Source organism: Suricata suricatta, chromosome X (assembly GCF_006229205.1).
Source record: "Suricata suricatta isolate VVHF042 chromosome X, meerkat_22Aug2017_6uvM2_HiC, whole genome shotgun sequence".
Taxonomy (NCBI): Eukaryota; Metazoa; Chordata; class Mammalia; order Carnivora; family Herpestidae; genus Suricata; species Suricata suricatta.
In genome coordinates this window covers 82,951,399-82,967,552 of record NC_043717.1, presented here as the reverse complement: position 1 = coordinate 82,967,552, position 16,154 = coordinate 82,951,399, and positions in this window count along the sequence as shown.

Here is a 16,154-nt window from a genome sequence, read left to right as displayed (position 1 = left end):
CCCGCGGGCCGGTCGGTATCCCCGCCGCGGCTGGGGTGAGGCGGCTCGAGGGCGCCCCCTGCCCGGCGGGCTGAGCTCGGCTCGCAGCCAAGGCCTCGGGGAGCGCGAGCCCTGAGCTCTGGGGCGCTGGCTCCCCGCCCCCTTCCTTCGCCTTCCCCTCTTATCTCCTCCGGAGTCTCCCTGCACTTTGTCCCCGAGCGGCCGTCGGCCCGCCCCTAGCACTCATGGAGGCGGCGGGGACTCGGGCTCCCTTCCCTTGTCCTTCGTATGGCCTTGGCCTTCCCCGCCCCGGGCCTCGAGTTGGCTTGAAGAAGCAGGCACAGGTGAATCAGTCAGCTGCCAGGGCAACGCCTTGCTCTCCCCAGAGAGGTGTCTCTGTTGTCTCCCTGAGGATGTTTCACCTTCCTTCCCTCAACCGAGTGGTAGTTCTTGCCGCCTGTCCCCTCCCTGGCGTGTGACGGAGTTCAGTTAGTGGGCAACAGGGAGCCTCGGAGAAGCTTCTTGAGTCAGAGAGGGACAGGGCCGTGATTAGGGTGATGTTTAGGAAGGTGATTCAGGGAGAGGCAGAGGCAAGCAGCCAGGAGACTGTCCCAACAGTCTAGGGCAAAGGGGCTTGGGGGTTCAGGCCAAGCCAGCCCACTTTACTGCGCCCAACAAGACCAGAAGGTGTAGGAGGCTTCTCCTCCTTGACCCTCAAATATTTTGCCCTATGTATTTTGAGCTTCCCTTCCCGACAGCCCATGCATGTGTCATCAATTTTTACGTGCTGGACAGTGTACCAGATGCTTGATAGATATTACCTCTTTTAATACTCCCAATGACCTCAAGAGCTAAGCCTCATTGCTACCCCCAGTTTGCAGAGAGGTTGGGTCACTTGCTCAAGGTCACCTAGCAGGAAGTGGCAGAGCAGGTCTGTGTAACACCACAGTCTTGTCCTGGCACAGAGGGACTGGCATTCAAGCCAGGCTTATCAACTCCCAGTCACTCACAAGCCCCAAATTCCAGCCCAATGGACGGACTTGTCCTAACCTGAGCCTATCTTACAGTTGCCTTCCTTTTCTAGAATGCCCTCCTTCAGAGCTTGTGTCTAGGGAGGTTCTTCTCCCTGTCCTTTGACGTTGGCCTCAGTTTCCACCTTCTCCAGTATGCCTCCTCCGATTACCCCAGCCCAGAGCAATCCGTCTCTCTCAACCAGCTGTTTGCATTCCTCCTGTGACACCCAGCGCCTGTGGTCTGCTTCCCTCCCTGTGCTCTGTGACATGCCAATTAAACTCTAACCTCTTCGATGACTGTGTCATACTATCCTTGTTTTGGTTTGGCAGCCTGGGGAAATGTCACTGCGTGTATATGCGGAGAGGGGGCGGTGTGTGTTGGGGGGGCTCACTCCCACGTCCCTGCCTCGGACTGAGCCTGCAGGACCCCCAAACTGACTCATAGATTTTGTCAATTCATAAAAAAAAAAATAGCGATCAAGCAGTTGCTTCACCGAGCCAACCAGCCAAAGCCACCTCTGGGCCTTTGCTCCTCCTCAGGAGTGGGGCCCCAAGCGTTCAGGCTTTCATTTTCAAAATGAACCCTGACTGACAAGCAGCTACTTCCGTTGCTCTGGAAACTCCCCTCCACAACCCCAAATTTGTAAACACCAAACCACACACATGCACGCACACTTCCAGAATATGCAAACAGCTGCAGCAATATATATATATTTTTCATCAGAATGCCAGCATGGAGAATGCAGGATGGAAGAATGCTCGGACTATTAATGTTCCTCGTCACTAAGCGAGCAATTCCCTTCCATGTCGGCACTAATAATATCTCTGGTTACAGTCCAAAGGCTGCAAAGAGGGTCACCCAACCAGCGCCACACACCCATGACGCATGTGCCCTAGCTTAGTTGGCTCTTGTTGTCAGAAACCGAACCCACAGTACCTCCCTAGCAACTCATTCCATCTTTACTTAGCAAGTACTTCCTAGCCTAGGCCACCAGTTGCCTTCACGGGTCCCCAGAGCCACAGCGCACTCTCTCCGGTTCAGGAGAGAGGGTCTCTGGAATTTCAGGGCTGGGAGTGGGGTAGAGGAGGCAGAACGCAGGAAGGACAGTACTGACCCTCCCAAACTGAAGATGCCCGTCCCCGAGGTGGCTGCTCACCCCCAAAGGGAGTGGGGCCAAACCCCCTCAAGCCCTTGGAAACAATCGCTCCCCAAAGGTGCCTTCAGGGAGGGTATTTGCATTTCAAATGGCGATGCCTGCTGGCCTTTGAGAAGAGCCTCCCGGGTGTGTATATGGGTTTGTTTACAGATCCTGGACCATTTGAACTAGAACTTCATAATTCGTTGGTCGTTTCTCCATTTTTCAGCTGTGGTTGACCTGTCAGGAAGGAAGGCACGAGGCAGAGAAACCCAAAGCTGAGGTGCTAGGCATACACTGAAACTCAATCTCAATGAAGAGAGCAGGACTCACGGATTTTTATCAGAAGTCAGTGGCGAGAGATCATTGCTCTGCAGATACTCCATCTGCACGCGGCTTTTCAGGAACACGGTTGTGGGGGTGAAGCCAAAGGCACATGTATCTTTGGCGCCCGGTGGGCTTTGCCAGTGAAGCTTACAGATTTACAGAAAAATCCATGGCTGCAAAACAGGCAAGAGGGGAACATGTGGAATACAAGGAGGAAAGTCTTCCATAATCCTTGCTGATGGAGGGGGCAAGGAACATTCTAGAAGTGCTAAAAGTACACTATGTTTCCTTTCTTCCGGAGACCTGTGCTGATATCATCACATGATTCTCAGGGAAGGAGAAAGCCATGAGAGAAAGGGCCTTTTCACTGAGCCAAAGAGTGTGTGGCTGTGTGCAAACGTTCGCGCACGAGTGTATGCTTGAGTGTGTATGTGTGTGTCTGCACACTGCCGGCCATGACTATCTCTGGTTGTCATTTCCCCCTCTCCACGTGTCAGGGCTTTACCTGAGGATACCTCTGTGAAAAATTTAACATTCTGAGTACCTTTTCCTTAGATAATAGAACAAATTACATTTAGTGAACACTTTGAAAATTCTTTCCTACTGCTTCGGAATTACTCCCTCCCCCCCAGTCCTACACTTAAAAAACATTTTTGAAAAATGTTTTTATTCATTTTTGAGAGACAGAGTGCAAGCACGGGAGGGGTAGAGAGAGAGGGAGACACAGAATCCGAACCAGGCTCCAGGCTCCAAGCCGTCTGCACAGAGCCCGATGCGGGGCTCGAACTCACAAAACCATGAGATCATGACCTGAGCTGAAGTCCAATGCCCAAATGAACTGAGCCACCCAGGCGCCCCGGGATGTACATTTTGGGGGAAATAAGTTATGCTCTTATTCTGGGAGCAGGGGAAGCTTGGAATAGGAGAAGGTGGTAGGACCAAGTTAATCTGTGAACGATGAGACCAAGGGGTTTTCAAAATGGCTGAGGAAGGGCATGCAGGGAGCAGAAAGGAATCTTTAGGCCCAGGCCCTACTGCAAACAGGAAACTTCCTAATACTTGGGCTGCGATGGCTTAACTGGAGACCACGTGGCAAGCATGGGCTCTGAAGTGTGACGAGAGAGAAAAAATTTCCATTACACGTATGATACTGCTTTGAAAATGTCACATCCCGGACGTTTTCTCCAAGTATTACCACGCGGACCCACACGAGGGCGCTCTAACCAACTAGAGATGGAGAGAACCGGAAAGATCTTACAGATTTCCACGGGAGGGCGGGGAGGAGAGGCCTTGCAGGTCCTTTGTGGATGTGGATTCAAGTTTTCACTTCGGTTTCTCACCCCTGACCATTAAGTAGACGCAGAGAAGGAAGCACAGGCATCAGGGGCTGTGGTGAGAAGGCCAGGGTGCTGTCTTGAAGAGAATGGGAGCAATCTGGAGGGAGAAGGAGGATGGTGAACAGAACAAAGTATTTCCTTACTTTATTCAAGAGGAGTTGGCTTCTGTAATAATTAATGCTTGGGATAATAATCCCTTGGGATTTTTCAAAGCGCTTTCCTGTTTTTTTTTTCATGATTTCGTTGACCCGTGCAGCAAGCCTGGGAGGTATGTAGGAAAGACAGTATTTATATTGAATTCACACATAAGGCTGAGAGAGGTTAAGTGACCTGCCCGGAGTCACACAGCTCAAAAGTGGCAGAGCAGTATGTTCATGCCTTGGTGTCATGCTGTCTTACTCATTTGGGTTTGGCAGGCAAGGTCAGCTGTCAGCAATGCTGTAAGTGAATGTTGTCCATGGCGCCTTCTGCCTTCTGTTTCTAATCCAGATGCCCTACACTTCAAATCACCCGATGTAGCACTCCCTAATGATAAGGATAACACCTACCTGTTGGTATTGAGCACTTGGGTGCCCGGCCGGCCCTGTGCCAAGCATTAAACGTGCGTAATCATACATGAAAGCTAAGAGCAGTTCTATTCACAACAGCCGAAAGGTAGAAATAATCTCAATGTCCAACAGATGAATGGGTAAACAAAATGAAGTGTATCCATGCAATGAAATATTATTCGATCATGAGAAGGAATTAGGGGCGCCTGGGTGGCTCAGTCGATTGAGCGTTCGACTTCACCTCAGGCCGTGATCTCGGGGTTCTTGAGTTAGAGCCTCCATCGGACTCGCTGCTGTCAGCACAGAGCCCACTTCGGATTCTCTGTTCTCCTCTCTCTGCCTCTCTCCCACTCATCCTCAAAAAAAAAAAAAAAAAAAAAGGAATTAAATAATGACACATGCTACAACATGGAGGGACCTTGAAAACATTATGCTAAGTGAAAGGAGCCAGACACAAAAGGCCACGTATTGTCTGATTTCATTTATATGAAATGTCCAGAAGAGGCAAATCCATAGAGACAGAAAGTAGGTTAGTGATGGCCTAGTCTTGGGGGGTGTGGAGGCAGGAAAGGGCTATTGGAGAGCAACTGCTAATTGGTACACGTTTCTTTTTGGGGAGTCAAAAATGTTCTGGAATTAGGTAGTGGTGACAGTTGCATAAGTGTGCAAATATGCTAAAAATCTGTCAAGGGTACACTTTAAAATGGTGAATTATGGGTGCCTGGGTGGCTCAGTCGGTGAAGCATCCGACTTTCACTCAGATCATGATCTCGTGGTTGGTGAGTTCGAGCCCCGCTTTGGGTTCTGGGCTGACAGCTCAGAGCCTGGAACCTGCTTCCTATTCTCTGCCTCCATTTCTCTCTGCCCCCCCCACCCCCCACCGCCTGCACTGTATCCTCTCTCTTTCTCTCTCTCCGTCAAACATAAACATTAACTAAAATAAAATAAAATATAGTGGTGAATTATATGGTATGTGGATTATATTTCAATAAGCTGTTACCAAAAAAGGGCATTCTTTCTAATCTTTACAGTAACTCTATGAAATGGGGACTAATGAGAAACTGAGGCCCAGCAGAAATAACGTGGCCACGTTGACTGAGCTGGTGTCAGGGGACCCATCCAATTTGGCCTGATTGCCAGGTGCGTGCCTTTGATCGTGTCTTAAACCACCTCTTGCACATCCCTCATACAGAGGCTACCCATACAGAGGCTACCGTCAGCATCAGCACCCAGGCGCTAAGGGGTGTGTCAAGCACATTACATTCCTGATCTTGTTGACGCTTCAAACAAGGTAGATATGATGAAGCAGCGATCTCCCAGCTTTCTTGATTGTACATCCCTCGAATGAAAGTGTTTTGAGCCAGTATTCTCTGCATTTGAATGTTTTGTAATTTCAAAATGATCCTAATATATGATGAATATTATAAAGCATACACAAAAAAGACATTTTCTCTCTTTTTTAAATGTTTATTCATTTCTGAGAAAGAGACAGACAGAGAGCAAGTGAAGGAGGGACAGAGAGAGAGAGGGAGACACAGAATCTGAAGCAGGCTCCAGGCTCTGAGCTAGCTGTCAGCACAGAGCCTAACGCAGGGCTCAAACTCATAAGCCGTGAGATCATGACCTGAGCTCAAGTCAGATGCTTAACGAACTGAGCCACCCAGATACTCCAAAAAGGACATTTTCACGGATCAGACAAGGATGAAATAAACTGATTTCAAATAATTTAAACTTTTTATATTATAGTACAAAACCTTTTGTTTGCCACTACAATGCTTTCATTAATATATTTTTTCACAAGGTAATGTGATTGCGTATGCTTCATTTGAAAAATATTTTAAAATTTTTTTAACATTTATTTTTTTTGAGAGACAGAGAGAGACAGAGTGTGATGGAGGGAGAGACAGAGGGACAGGGAGACACAGAATCTGAAGCAGGCTCCAGGCTCAGCTGTCAGCACAGAGCCTGACATGGGGCTCGAATCCTCAGACTGGAAGATCATGACGTGAGTCATAGTTGGACGCTTAACCAACTGAGTCACCCAGGTGCCGCGATGTATACTTCATTTTTTAAAAACCTCAGGCTAACATTGTAATATAGCTATGCAAAGGGGTAGTTCTCTCTTTTTTTAAAGATTTATTTTTATTTTATTATTTTTTTTAAGTAGGATTCATGTCTAATGACAAGCCCCAATGTGGGGCTTGAACTGCCAACACTAAGATCAAGAACTGAGATCAAGAGCTGAGCTGAGATCAAGTGTCCAACGTTTAACTAATTGAGCCACCCAGGCACCCCCCCTTTTTTTTGTTGTTGTTTTTGTTTTTGTTTTTTTCTTTTTTTTGGTTTCTCCCCCCCCCCTTTTTTTTAAGTAATCTCCATAACCAACATGGGGCTTGAATGCATGACCCTGAAAGCAAGAGTCACATGCTCTTCTGGCTGAGCCAGCCACGAGCCCCTGCAAAGGTATGGTCCTAAGCTTGGTTTATTTCAGCACTTGGTTTCGGCAGCTGTCATAGATGAGAAAGATGTCTCAATAAGACACACAGCCCCCAACAGAAGAAAAATTCCACTGGCTGGGCTTACTACGTCATGATTCCCATCTTTCAGTTCCACCCACCAATCATGCAACAGTTTTCGATGAAATTCAGCTGGTAAATGGACACCTTTCCTGATGTAGATCATATGTTCTTGCCAACCCATCAGCGCCCATTGCACTTTTGTGTTTTTAACGAAGGTCTTCAAAACTCACAGAAACTACATTTGTAAGATTAAAAAAAATTTTTTAACACTGATTTATTTTTGAGAGACAGAGAGAGAGACAGATTATGAGCAGGGGAGGGGCAGAGAGAGAGACACACACAGAATCAGAAGCAAGCTCCAGGCTAGGAGCTGTCAGCACAGAGCCTGACACGGGGCTCAAACCCACAAACTGTGAGATCGTGACCTGGGCCGAAGTCAGATGCTTAACCGACTGAGCCACCCAGGTGCCCCGGTCCCTCATTGTTAAAATATTAATTTAACCTTGACTAGCTGGATTGGGAGTGCTTATAATTTTTCTAAAAATGTTCACTGACTGCTATAGGATACCATGGAGGAAGTCAGTAAATTCGAAACACATATCTCTGTGTGAAAGGAAAGCTTATCTTTTAGGTTGAAAGCTCTTTTAAGGACTCTTTTAAACAGCGTCTGTGTGGTACCAAAGTGACAATGGGAGTGTCATTCTCTACCTGTTTGTTACACAATAGAGCACTGTGAAGGTTTTACTGCATTTCGGAAGTCTAGTGTCTACACCATACTGGATGAATCCTAACACACTTTGCATATCTCAGGCCTCGACATCCTTGCTGTGACAGCTTTTTCAGTAAACTTACCTCGAAACCCACCCCCGCCTTTGGCAAAGAATTCCTGACAAAGCAACACTTCATTTCTGTAAAAAACTGTATTTCCAGTTTTTCTATGAGATATATTTTTTTAAATTGAGGGGCACCTGACCAGCTCAGTCGGTAGAGCATGTGTAAGGAAGCTTGTCTGAAACTGACTCCTTGAGACAATAGAAGGGCACACATTGCCCAAAGCAGAAGGGACCACCCCGGTAACACCCAATCAGGAAAGACCAGCTCGCATCTTTAACATTTCTAAGGGCGGGCCTAAAGATGAAGGCTAAGACTAGTCACGCCCTACATGAGGGTCCTGGGCCCACTCTGTGATTGGTCAATACTCTAAATGTTGTGATTGGGTCCCGCCAAAAGTAACAAATACTCTAGGCAATGTAAATGCTTAAACCTGCTGTCAATAATATTGTATAATAATAATTGGATGTCACAATTTCCTGTAACTCCCCCTTCCCAAACCCATAAAAGCCCTACCCCGCCTTTGTTCGGGGCTCTCAGCACAGATCCGCTGCGTAGGTAAGGTTTGGGAGCCCGAGCTTAGGCCCGGCCAGCCTAAGCCCGTAATAAAACCGCCCTTTGCTTTTGCGTGTGTGATTCGGTCTCCCTGGTAGTCTCTGGTTTTTAGGGGCAATATTAAAATCTGGGCATAACACATGAGACTCTTGATCTCAGGGTTATGAGCTTCAAGTCCCACGTTGGGCGTGGAGCCTACTTAAAGATTTTTTTTAATAATCAAATAAAATAAATAAACCAGTCATTTTCTGCTCAGACTACATCTTCTTTATATCTTTCCTTTAGCAGCAGGCAAAAGAGTGGTTCTTTGTGGATTTCATTAATGAAACAGAATCTAGCTGTAACACAAAGCCTTTAGAATACAAAGCTGCAAATGTTAGAAACATTTTATCCGGCCATATCGCAAGCTTCCTACTCCATATCATTTATTCTAATACTTTGTTCAAATCTTCAGCAATGTTCTCTAGATGCCTTCCGGCAGTATTTGCTGACAAAAGAGTGAATCTTAGTTTGTCATTGTATTATTTCACATGGATTTGTTTTTACCATTTTTCTCCATGATAGGAAAAACAAGTGTTTCCTCAAAGGGATCTGTGAACTTTTGTCTTTCACCATTTGGCAAGAAACTCGAAATGCAGCTTCTAAACATGTATCTGTACATTGAGTGAGGTTTAATAGAGTGCTATGTTGAAACTCACATGATGTGAAAGAAACATTGTTGAAAAAGTAGTAGAGGTTTGTTTTTTTTAATGTAAACTGAGACAGGAGGAACATGCCGAAAGGTACACAAATTGTTAGTGTGCAGCTTGACACACTTACCGCCGGCAGCCAGATCAAGAAATAGATACTTTTGGCTGATTTCTTATCAGAACCAATGTGTCATGCTGTTAGTTTGTAATGGGGCGGATAAGAAGGGCGCACTGGGAGTGGAGATGAATCAGTTCTGCCATTTGCCTTTGCCCACTTGTACTGGGTTCTTCATTTTATCTTCAGGCTGAGGTTTTGTAGGAATCTTTTCAAGCCACTTTTCCATTTGGGGAGGACCAGTTTAGTTAAAACCAGATGATATAATCTGTAAATTCACAACCCAACACAGAAACGGCAGAACTCTGCAATAAGCTAAAAATAAAACGAAAGAGGGCCGGCGTCGCCATCAGTCTTTCTGTGTGGTGGAATTCCTGTTGCTCCGTCAGGATTTGTATCAGGGACCATCTGACAAGGGGACCGGACCGGATGAGGGTGTGTAATGCCCAAGTCGCAGTATCCCCCAAAGACCAGAGACTGCCAGGGAGACCGAGTCACGCATGTAATAATAGCAAAGGGTGGTTTTATTACGGGCTTAGGCTGGTCGAGCCTAAGTTCGGGCTCACAGACTTTACCGGTGCAGTGGATCCGTGCTGAGAGCCCCGAACAAGGGCTGAGTAGGGTTTTTATGGGGTTTAGGAAGGGGGAGTTACAAGAAATTGTGACATCCAATCATTATTGTGTAACAGCATTGGCAGTAACTCTAACCAGACACATTGTCCAGGGTGTTCGTTACTTTTGGCGGGACCCAATTACAACATTTAGAGTACCTTTAAAATCAACCAATTACAGGGCGAGCCTAGGGTCTTGTTTGGCGACTATCGGGCTAACTTTAACATTAGGTAACAGGGTCCTATCTAAAGTTCCCTTCTGCTGGCCTCACCCTTAGGAATGTGGAGAGTGGTAGCTGGCCTTCCCAGATTGAGTGTTGTGCAGGTGGTCTCTCTTGCTCTAGGCAATGTGTAACTGCCTGTTAGTCTCAGGGAACTGAAACCTAGGCCTTCTAGATCAGAGGGGAAACTTAAAGCCTGTCATGGAGTCTGTTTGGTTTAGACTCGTGTTCTTACAGGGGCCACCGTCTACCCATGTGTTGTGTTCATTACACTTTACCAGTATGCGATGGAGCCTGTATTCAAACAGGTCTGTTTGGCTCGAATGCCCATGCTCCCTCAATTACAACCAAAAGATTCTGGCTGATTCAGCGACACACAGTTTCTGGTTTCAGATACCAGAATGCTCAATACTAAATCTTATTTTCTCAGCTGAGGGCACGTTTCCCTCTGCGTGGTCTATGGCAGACTAGGGGTTAGGATTAGAGAGAGGATGTTGGAATTGGAATCTAACTACCACTGGGCACTGACCACATGCAGAGCTGAGCACTGAACCCTCCTCACAGCCCTAGGAGGTAAGTCTGAATGTTCGCTTCCTTTCACAGATGACAAATGGATCAGGTGGCCATGTTGGCATTCTACACCAAATGTGCAATGACTCCTAAACCTGGGCTCTTAACCAAATGTAGGATTGTCTCTAGTCCAGCTGCCCCATAAATAATATCGCTTTAGTGAGCCCACAGAGTTGGCAACATGCCAGATACTGTACCAACTGCGTTCCCTGTGTTACAACTCCTAGAATTCAAACAACAGTCTCACAAGAAAGGTACTCATTTTACAGATGCAGAAACTAAGGCACAGAGAGGCTAAGCAACTCGTCCGAGGTCCCATGGCTGCTAGTAAGTGGTAGATCATCTCCCAGGCTGGCCTCTTCCGTCATTGCTTTGGGCAGAGAACGGACAGAAGCTCCACAGAGCCAGCCTTTCTTAGGGAGTCCATTAAGCATACCGTCAGCATCTCTTCACTGAGCAGATGGAATCCAGAGAGGCCTAGAATGGTGTGGTCTGTGGACTGATGCCAGTCCAACAAACAGCATAAGAACAGAAATTGAGAGCTCAGAAGCATTTACGGAAATTTGAAATTACTTTGGCATCTAGGCACGTGATTCTTTTTTTTTTTTATTTTACAAAAAGTATCTGCTGGTGACAGATTGGAAATTTAAAAAAAAAAAGATAAATAACTTATCTTTCACCACAGATCGTTTGAGCACTGGGATAAACAAGTCCTGTGTACCACTCATGCCTGTGGTCTGTCATTTTGAGAGCGGAGTGGTCAACTCCAAGCCAGAGGAGTGAGCTACCAGCAGGTGGTACCCAAAGGATTATGGGAATGACTTGATGAATCAAGGTTCCCAAGTTGACCCTGATTCTGAGGGTTTGTGAAAGACAGTAAGGGCCTGATCCGGTTCCTCTTGGGGGGTTCTCCAAAAAGAATGAGGCAGTTGGATTTAGATGATAATGAGGCTGCTTTTAAAGATCCAGCATTGGGCGCCTGGGTGACTCAGTCGGTTAAGCATCCAGCTTCAGCTCAGGTCAAGATCTCACGATTCGTGGGTTCGAGCCCCGCATTGGGCTCTGTGCTGACAGCTAGCTCAGAGCCTGGAGCCTGCTTCGGATTCTGTATCTCCCTCTCTCTCTGACTCTCCCCTGCTCAAGCAGTTTCTCTCTGTCTGTCAAAAATAAATAAAAAACAGAAAAAAAGAAAGATCCAACATCAGTTTTATTTCAAGGGTTCGCTCCATAGTGCTCCATCTACCGTCCATCAACAGAGGGCATCGATGTGATCGTCCAGGTCCACATGTGCCACTGCCATCTTCAGTTTTAGTAGGCATTGCCATCTCTCCCGATAAAGCCGGAGAGGACCCAGCTAACTGCCGTGGGGGCAGGACAGACAGCGAGGAACTGCGAACTTGAACTACATTGTGAAGTGAGTTTTAGGAGCCTGAGCTAAAGGTCCAGGCACGTGACCAGACTCCAAGCTTTTCTCTTCCACCTTCTACCAGTGCACGTGCTACCTATCCCGGTTCTGCTTCCTCCAGGCAGCTCTGCCTGATTGCTCTAATTCCAATCACTTCCTCCCTCACAGAATCCTTGCAGTCTGGGACACACAACTCAACATGTTACCATATAGCAGCCAAATTCCTACCCGGGGGGAGGGGAAAAGGCAGTCATTTAGCAGCGAGAACTGATGCATGATGGAGGGGACCCAAGGGGGCTGCCCAGTTATCAGAGCTGAGGGCTGAAGTCAGGACTGGCCCAGTAGTGAGAGTAGTAAGTAAGCAGTAAGTAAGAGAGTAAGTAAGTAGTAAGCAAGCCCCAGAGTGCACGATCCTCAGAAACTGGCCTCAGTCATGGACTGAGAAGTAGACTCTGGGAACTAGGCAGGACCTGAGCCCGCATTGTTCCTTAGCCCGGCATTCAAAGCCCTTCCCAATCTGACCCCCGTCATGATGGTAACAGTTAACACTTGCTGAGCACTTCTGTTTACATGTAGTTACTCGTTGAATCCTCAAACTACCCTTTCCATTGTTATCGCCATTTTACAGATGTGAAAATCGAGGCACGGAGAAGTGAAGAGGTTAAGTGAGTCACCCAAGATCACACAGCTAGTATGTGGTAGAGCTGGGATTCGAACCCAGGCAGTGTGACTCAAGGGGTGGATATTTAGACGATGGCCTATACTCTGAAATCTTTGCCTTATTAACACAGGGAGCTTCGACGCCTGAGCAGGAAGGAGTGGCTCTACTGATGGAGATCTCAGACACGGGGGAGCCCAGCAGGGGAGAGAGCAGGCCTTTTGGAGGGCCTTTCCTGGAGACAAACTCAGCCCTACATTTCATGGCAGCTCCTCTGGGAGACCATATGTGCCTCTTATATGAGGTAAATGGGGGACAGTAGCTCCCTGCTTGGGCTGCTGGTATCTTCCTAAATGACTCAAGGCCTCCAAGTCTTGGCCTCAAATGTTTCAGTGGCCCCTGTGAGAAGGCTGAGCTCACTTGAACATTGTTCTGACTCAAGTAGGCAGAATCTGGTGAGATCTCAACATAAAGTTGTTTGGGTTTATTTATGTATTTATTTTTTAAAGTTTATCCACTTATTTTGAGAGAGAGAGCGAGAGAGGGTGCGCGCACACAAGCAGGTGAGGGGCAGAGAGAAGGAGAGTCAGAATCCCAAGCAGGCTCCATGCCATCAGCGCAGGGCCCGACACGGGGCTCGAACTCATGAACTGGGAGATGATGACCTGAGCTGAGACCAAGAGTCAGATGCTTAACCTACTGAGCCCCCCAGGTGCCCCATAGTAGAGGCTGGAAGGGGCTGTGGCCTCAAGGGATCATGTTAATTATTTTTTAAAGTTTCTTTATTTTGTGTGTGAGAGAAAGGGACAGAGACAGAGACAGAGACAGAGAGAATCCCAAGGAGGCTCCATGCTCACAGTGCAGAGCCCAATGCAGGGCTCGATCTCACTAACCACGAGATCATGACCAGAGCCAACCAAGAGTCAGACACTTAAACCAGCTGAGCCACCCCGGTGCCCTTGGCCTTTTTTGGTATGATGCTTTGTTGCCTTCCGTGCTGGCTCTCAAGATTAAGAAATAGCATCTGTGCCTTTGGTGGCATGGAGTCTGGGGCTGTCACCAGTGCCTGTGGCTCTGGAACCAAACCACACCCTGTTTTCGCCTGTCGGTGAGGGCGGGTGTGGACAGTTTCTCCCAGTTGGTCCGCTAAGAGCACAGTCTGCCTGATGTGCTGGGGTGTGGTTCAGGTTGGTGGAGGGGGCAAGGAGGGCCTCAAGCCCAGCTGGGCTCTCAAGACAAGGCACCGTCCCTGGACCAGCTCCTCCAGGGAATGGCTATCCCTGCCCACATACAGCAAGGGCAGGGAGAGGGAGAGGGCTTGGAAGCCGGTCCTGGGGCCACTGCTAATGGATTTGCACGCCAGCGTTGGCAGGACAGTGGAGGGTTTGGTGTCAAATGCCTATTGGGTGCTCTAGGACCCAGCAGCCTACAGCTCAGTATTACCTATCCAGGGGTGCTTTCCATTCTTTGGGGCGTTTGGCTGCCCCCTTCAGGCATAAAAAAGAATGTGCCCCATGTGCCGCTAGTTCCCGTTTGGCCAGCTGGCATCATCAGGGGTTGTGTTCCTAGGGTCCCCTGGCAGCCAGTTTGGCAAGAGCAGCCGTGAAAGAATAGTCACTTGATTTGTTTTCTCCCTGGCAGATGCTCAGAGCTGTTGGAAATCCACACGGAGGCAACAGCTCGACATGGTTTCATTCATTGGGATCCAGACGGAGGACAACTCCTTCCAAAGACAGATAGGACCCACATGCCTAAGCCAGCAAGTGGGTAGGGTCGGTTTCACACTCCACACATTTTAAAGTATAATTAAATGTCGGGGCTGCCTCATGCATCTCCTTCTGTGCTCATGTAACACTTGTTTTTCAGGGCTCCTGGGGACGGAAGATTTTGCAAAGGAACAAAACAGACCAAACACATATGCGAATTATTCATATTTACGAGTGAAAAATGAGTAAGACAACAGATTGAGGAGGCGGCTCATTACCAAGGCAGGAATTTGATTCCAGGCTGCAGAACGGAGGGACCAAAGCGGGTGGGGCACAGCACAAGAAGGCTGCTCTAGATGGGGCTGGCCAGACCCCACCTGGAATATTGCATTCAGATTTTGGAGACCCTTGGTGGCGGCCAGGAGTGAAGGGACGCCTGATGAGACAGGGCTGAAAGAAATTGAGAATGTTTAGCTGAAGGAGGAGAAGGCTCACTGGGGGAAAAAGACAGCTGCCTTTGAAAAACCCAAGGGCTGGCCTGTGGGAGAAATGGAGGGGACTCAGTGCAGAGTGGAGGAGTGTAGAGTGGGCTTTGGACTCAGAACCCTCCCCTCCACTCCAGCTGAATTCAAAGCTTTGCAGCTCACCAAGCCTGCTTCCTTTGGTAAGTCACTGTATCTCCCTTAGCCTCAGTTTCTCCATTGGTGCTAGGAAGAGGCTAATACCTTCCTCACTGTGCTATTGTGAGCATTCCATGAGAAGTGGTCTTTAAAGGTATCACGAATCAGCAAAATTCGTGACAATGCAGAGTTCTGTGAGTGTCCGCGGCTGGGGTCACAGAGCGTGGCCTCATGGGTGAAACTGACGGTGACGCAGATTTCGGCTCAATGCAATTCGGAAGAGCCACCTAACCGATAGGGGAGTCTTAACATGCAAATGGCTGCTTTGAGAAGGAACCAGTTCATCAATCCCTGGAGATGTTCAAGCAGAGGCTGGACCAGTATTTTCTGGGAGGCTGCATGGGGGGAGTTCCTGCATACAGAAGGCAGAGTGCATTACTTCTGAGGTCTTTTCCGACCTTTAGGCTTAAAGTTTCTATACTGAGTGAGCAGTGCTGTTACTCTAAGGGATTGAGCCTCGCTCCTGCATCATCAATTTTTCCTCGTCTACTGGATCTTTTTTATTTGCACACAAATATGCTGTTTAGCCTTCAAGTGAAGAAAAAACTGATTTCCTCTGGCTCTTGCTTCATTTCTCTCCTTCCCTTTTTCTAAACCGTTCAAAAGAGCTGCCTGCACTTGCTGTCTCTCATCTTTCTCCTGGAACTCTCTCTTTTACATACTCCCATCTGGCCTGTGCCCCCACCATTCCTCCAAAGTAGCTCTTCGTAAGATCATTGTGAGGTTTTTTTTTTTTAAATGTTTAAAACGTTTGAGACAGAGAGTGCAAGTGCCGGACGGGCAGAGGGAGGGGGGCAGAGGATCCAGAGGTAGCTCCATGCGGGGCTACAACTCATGAGCTGAGCAAAGTCCGAAGCACAACTGACTGAGCTACCCAGGAGCCCTAGGATCATTGGGAGTTAATAGACAAATGTCATATTGGTCGCTGCCCCCAGTTCCTGGCACTAAACTCCTAAAACCCATGTAATTTCATAAGTTATAAAGAGCACTAGGATCCCCTTTGTGCTGTTGGAGTGACTCTGCATGGGGTCCTGCGTGGCTCTTGGGTGGAGGCTGGTCACCAGAAAGCCCAAGGCGTGCTTAGTAGCTTGGAATGTTCGGGTCAACCCCATGCTTCAGAGCGGGCAAAGGGGCTGGAATGGCGTTACTAACTGGGCACGCCTGCACGATGGAGTCTCCGTAAAATGCCAGGAGTAGGGGACTCAGAGAGCTTTCAGGCTGGGGAGCACGTCCGCTCCGGGCGGGTGAGGAACC